The 6466-nt window shown below is 35.8% G+C and overlaps 2 protein-coding genes across 8 annotated transcripts in view; one reads left to right on the top strand and one right to left on the bottom strand.

Moving 5' to 3' along the window:
• The window catches only part of LOC106871161 (lysine-specific demethylase 2A), a 325205-nt gene that overhangs the window by 139210 nt on the left and 179529 nt on the right, over window positions 1-6466 (bottom strand). The gene's annotated exons all lie outside the window — the stretch shown is intronic.
• The window catches only part of LOC106871160 (uncharacterized), a 66587-nt gene that overhangs the window by 12815 nt on the left and 47306 nt on the right, over window positions 1-6466 (top strand). The window lies entirely within an intron of this gene.

Here is a 6466-nt window from a genome sequence, read left to right as displayed (position 1 = left end):
GAGGGGAGGGGTGGTCCAAAATTTTTTTTTAGGGGGAATCGCATGACCGTGACATATAGAACACATTATCGAAAACGAAAATCGTCAAAATTAAAAAATAAAAAAGTTACAGCCATTTTCCCCTCAGTGTCTAATTCCAATGTCCACCCCTGATCCTTTTCTTTCGCCATGAAGTAGCGAGTAGAAAGTCCGCCAAAAAATCCAGAGAACACAGAAGCCAATTGTTACTTTTTAAATTTTTCCCAACCACTTAAAGAATCGTGAGTTCGATAAAAGTTTATATCCGTAGAGATTGACTTTAATTTAAATATTAATAACATTCAGCAAGTGCATATCTTTAACAGGGAAGACTTTGCTGCTATTTCTAGTAGATTTTCATTGTGCGTTCTCTTCCCATAGAAACAGACAAGTACGTCAACGAAGGCTTCCAGTTGGCTAAAATTACATAATTTTGAAAGCTTGTAATTTTATTATTATTAATTTCTAGAAAAAAAAAAAACAATATGATTTTCGTCATCGGCATGCAAAACTACACTAGTTTTTAAAAAACCCTTTATTGTCTTACTTAGTTTTGTAAACTAGGTGACTAGTCATGTGTATTAATGATGCTGCACCCATGAAAGAAATTTGGGGTAGCGGTGGTTAATCGATTTATCGATTTCAATACGCAATTTGTAATCTTTTTCATCATATTTATTACTGGTAGGGACACCGTATTTCGTTATGCAACCCTAATATATTAACAAATATATATTAGTTTCAAATTTTGGAACAAGGTCAGCAAGTTTGGGGGAGGAGCTAATCGATTAGATTGACCTCAGTGCTCAACTGGTACTTATTTAATCGACCTCGAACAGAGGAAAGGTAAAGTCGACCGCGGCGAATTTGAACACAGCGTAAAGACGGTCGAAATCCCGCTAACCATTTTGCCCGGCGTGCTAACGATACTGCCAGCTCGCCGCCTTCCACCAAGTATATATTAAAGGCTTATAAGACAATATTGATAATGTGCCCCACTTGTAGTTAGCAGTGCTATAAATTCACTTTTTAAAGTTATCTTTACAGATATTCTGTAGAAACTACAGCCAGCATTGATTTGTTGCGACGTTTCGTATACGAATAAGTTTGTGTAAACAATGCGATCGAAGATAGAAAAATAGGTAACGGGTGTATATGCATATTTCAGGAGTTATTGCTCCTTCTTCAACACATCCAACCCGTCCATTAACACATTGATTAAATAGACACCAAATATAGCGGTGTAACATAATTAGAAAGGCAAAGTTTATCTCTGCAAGGTTTGAACCCAGAGTCACAAAAAAAATTTTGGAAGATATTCTATCTGATGCTCTAACGACTCTGCCAACTTGCTGCCTGCTTTATTTTTATTTATTCTATTTTGTATACGGCTTTCAGTCATTGAAGTACGGCCATGCTGGGACATAGTCTCCAATGATTTTAAGCAGTGATATAGAGATGCCTCCCGCTGATGAGGTCCATTAGACTGAGATCGTGGATTCTTGCCTGCTATGATTTAGGTTTGTGCTTTTATGCACCATGTGCCAGTACGAGGGATCCCTCAAGGCAAATAATACAGTATTTGATGAAAACAAAACCCCCACACCACCCAAAACTTACTTCAGCTTGGGTCTTTATTTCATCGAACTCCATTTATCCATTTATAGAACCATTTTGACACAACGCTGATTCGCACGTATGTATTCATGCACGCGCACACACACACACACACAAAAATATATATACTGTGAATTCTCAGCTTGGAACTTTCCTGCATACACACCTTCCTCTGATGACGAAATACCTAGTGTATGGGAGTGTTGACCCATTATCTGGGATATCCCAGAAACAGCTGTAAGACATTAATTAATTCTACTTCTCCGACTGATTCACTTTACTCTAATCAAATATTCTAAATGACTTGAGATGCTCGTCCTGCATTGTTTTTGTTTTCCTTTTCCTTTAACACAGACACATACATACCACTGAGCATAATTTAGATAAGTATATATATATATATATGTGTGTGTGTGTGTGTGTGTGTGTGCACGTACAAATCTGAAGCTTGTTGCAAATTCAGAAAGTATATTTCCAGCACATGTAGCCTTCCCTTACCCATTCACAATGGCCAAAACAGGTCATTTGTTGATGTTCTTAATTCTTGGTCCAATTCTTTTATCGTGGAAACTTAAATTACGATCAAAAACTTCTAACCTCTAACCAGCTGATTCATCTTTTTGTACACCCATTATCGACAATTAAATTGTCATCCCCACCCCGCTTGCGTGTGTTCAAGATAAAATTAACTGGAGTTTGGTACGTACAGCAGACATGTTAACTAGTTTGACAAAAGGATAGAAAAAGAGAGATTTTTTTTAAAATGTGTAGGCGGTGCCCCAGCATGGCCGCAGTCAAATGACTGCAACAAGTAAAAGAGTAAAAAATTATGAGACAGACCAAAATCTTTATTCATATCGCAAATATGCATAGATATTCATGTTTATTTAATGTTATATGTTTCCTCTCTTAAGAAAACAGAAGTACTTTTATAATTTTGTTTCAAACAACAAATTTTTGAGATTAGCTACGTTACACGAAGTTCCACCATTTTAAATCCCTCTCTCTCTCAAATCCGTCACGCTCTCTTTCCTCCACACAGTCGCCCTTCTTTGTATTTGTGTAGTGGAAACTGCCCGAGACGTTATAGAGCCGACGTAAACTTTTTTTTAAAAACAGTGTTTCTGTAAGAAATGTAAAGAGCCTGTTGTTTACATGAAGAGTCGTTTAAATCGACCATGATATCTGACGTGACTCTATTTCATTTCTATCTTTTATATTTTTTACTTGTCTGTCATTTTGGTTAACCATATGGGGTTTTCTTTAATTTCAAAATTTTATTTCCCCACGTCTATTACTCTTTTTTTTTTATTACCCTTATCATGATGTATGAGATTCGCAAGATAGTTATTTGAAAACCCTATCATTCATTCTATCGATCCTGAAGGGGTGAAAATTCTCGTTATAATACTTCTGTTCCCACTATCGTGATATAATCTGGTCGTGATTTATTTTCAAAAGTAAATAATAGACACTCAGAATGTTAAAAACCAGTCAGAGTGAAGTCCTACTATTACATAGAATTAGCAGAGTGACATTAGCACACTTCGCCGAAAAACTATCGTAATAACAATGATGTCGATCGATTAAGCTGAATAATAGCTCCCCCTTGCGGATGGTACTGTAAGCTCGCAAAGAGCCGCTGCCGTTCAAGTTGAATGTTTAAGTGTACAATGTATTTTATACGCTTTAAAAAAAACAAAAAACTTTGTTGGGATTTAGATTTAGAATATGATATTGTGTTATTAGTAAAAAGAAGGCATGACCGATGATGTGCCAAGTCAATGCCTTCTTTAGTAAAATTTCAATAAAAATATTAACATTAAGGTTGCTGAATATAACGCGGTATATTGGATGGGTAGTATAAGAAAATAGATACGGATAATAAACCAATGCACAAAATTAACTTTTGGTTGATTAAAATTTTTTTTTTTTGTTATATGTGCTTCGTGTTTCCGAAGGGTACCTGTTGTGGCATTTTGTAATACGCTTATTCAATGAAAAGGGGTTGCGCGGGTGGAGGGGAGAACAAAAACGAAAAACAAATGTGACAACTACTGAATTAATTCAATACAATACTTTAGCCATTTAGAAAGATGGCTGGTGTGTTTATTTGAGAGAAATCATTATTTTCTCTCCCCCACATCAGTCGCATAGGTTAGCCTATACCTGTTTGTCTCACGCTTTCCAAGTAACTTTTCAGAAAATACTACAGCTAAACATTACTATTTCTTTTCAAAATCTTACCTTCTTTATTAGCTAACGTTACAGAAATTTGATATTTTTTTTTTATGTTGAATTTTCTATTTTTCTATGAAATTCGAATGACTTCTTCACCTAATCGACACCATATACATACATACAAACACACACACACACACATATATATATATATATCCTCCTTCGACTCTACGTTTAATTGATCGATTAACTTCCTTTTCTGTCTGCACATACGCACAACAACAACACGTGTGTATGTATTTATATGTGTGTAACTATATGTATACATATGTGTATTTACGTGTGTATTTATATATGCATATAAGTGTGTGCATGTATGTGTATGTACATGTGTGCGTATATACATACCCTGCAGAAACATGAAAACAGTTGCACCTGTTTGTAAGAAATTTTCTCCATACAAATTTATAAAGAAAAATTTTGAATTCAATTTAACTTCTTTTCTCCACAAACAGTATCTATTTTCTTTCCATCAGAAATAAATAAAAATAATAATAATAATGTTGATGATGATTATCAAAAGGCAAGCATTGTCGCCACACGAGCCAACTAAGAAGCCTCTGTGTGGCCCCTCGACCTGTGAGAAATAATAGTGACCAAATTTCTCAGTAATCCGCACCCTGCTGTCTTAGAAAAGGATACAGTTCCATATCTATTCCTACATTAAGGTTCGCATCGACCAGAAAGTATAGTAAAAAGAGGTGGAAATTATCTCAGGCGCAAAACAAAAAAGTATTTTTTTCGGATTCTAAGATTACAATAATGTAAAGGAAAAAATTGGGAGACGGATTCTCCACCACCGACCTCGAATTTCTTTCATTTTTAACATTCTTTCGAGTTTATCATTATTATTTTTTTCTTTCCTTGATCTATGTTTTAAGAAACTGAGATTGTGATTCTTCAAAAACATGCATCACATAAATCCGGAAACATTTCGAAAATTTTTTTTAAAAAGAGGGAATTGAAAAAGAATGAAAGTGGGGAGAGGGAATGAGTCTCATCTTTTTTTTCTTTTGGAAGCATGGCTGTGTAGGTAAGGAGCTTCCTTCCCAATCACACAGTTTCGGGTTCAGCATGACACCTTGGTTGTCTTCTACAATAGTCCCGAGCCAGCTAAAGCCTTAATGACTTGGTTTGGTAAACGGAAACCGAAAGAAGCTTGTGTATGTATGTATACCTGTTTAACCTAATACATTTATAGCCTTGTCCATGCATACTGCTTACACCTTCCCTTTCCTTAGAAGTAATTGTCCCTTATGCTATCACCACTAGATAAGAGACAAAAAAAAATCAGAGACAGTTAGAACTTTTGTCTAGAATCAATTACTAGCCTGATAGACTCGGCTATGTCAAGATGGATTAATGTATTCTTCCTCACACTTGAATTTCTATGTATTCTTTCTCCCACTTGGATTTGAAATGTTACCACAATTATAATATGTCTATTCTACTGTAATTTTCTGCATTTTCGTGCAACTGAAGATTGCTCTTCATATTGCATTTAATGTAATGCTCGCATTACTTAAATAAATGGGGTAGCATGAAACGTGCGTACTGCAATCATCTTTGAAATCCGTGTTGCTTATTTTGAATTTTTGATCACCTATCCTTTTGGAATGGTTTTTGTATAATACCATACCATACGATATTCTGGTGCCTACGCATAAGTACCATATTCAATCTTGAATCTAAATCTAAACCTTCTATATATATATATATATATATATGGGGAGAATTCACAAGAAAAAAACAAAACAAAAGACGAAGACAGGTGGTGGAGACAACAAGCAGATGTATTAGTATAACGCTCGGGAAGTGAAAAAGTCTTTAATGTTTCGAGCCTACTCGTTTCCACAGAAAGAAACAGGGAGAGAAAATAAAGTATGTGTAGTAGCTAGCGATCTATCATGGCGAATATATATATATATATATATATATGTGTGTGTGTGTGTACACAGGAACGCACATATACCTCCACATAACACAACCCAACACACACACATCAATGCACATATAACTCCCACACACGTGCGCACACACGTACACAAACGCATATACACAGAGGAATGCACACAACCCCATGCAGACGCACATATATACTTCAAACTGCCAGTCAAACACCGTTCTACTGTCCATTTCTCTACACGTGAAAAGATACACAACTACACAAAAAGACTGCCACTCCTGTTACCAGGCTACTAAATTTTTCCTACAACATTAAGCAACACAAAGTTCACATACCCATATAAACTGTCAAAACCACACATACGCGCGCGCGCACGCACACAAACTTGCACGCACGCACCTACCTCCTTCTCTTACACTCTCCTGTCTTAGAAAGAACTTTTTCTTCACCCATTCCCTTCCGGTCATTTCAAAATGTACCCACATGTGAATCTTTGGCAATTTTCTTCCTCCGTCTTCCTTTCTATTGGACTTTCCTGTGTTTCTGAAAAAGAGCGTTGCTCGAAACGTTAAATCATCTTTCTTTCCTTCCCTGAGCGTCTGCTAATACTTTACATGTACCACGTCCTCGCGTTGTTGTTTTTTTTTGTGTTTGTTCTTCTTTTGTGGATTTACTATATATATA

This window comes from Octopus bimaculoides, chromosome 16 (assembly GCF_001194135.2).
Source record: "Octopus bimaculoides isolate UCB-OBI-ISO-001 chromosome 16, ASM119413v2, whole genome shotgun sequence".
Classification (NCBI taxonomy): domain Eukaryota; kingdom Metazoa; phylum Mollusca; class Cephalopoda; order Octopoda; family Octopodidae; genus Octopus; species Octopus bimaculoides.
Note: the sequence above shows the minus strand (reverse complement) of the source record. Positions and strands in the feature narration are given on the sequence as shown.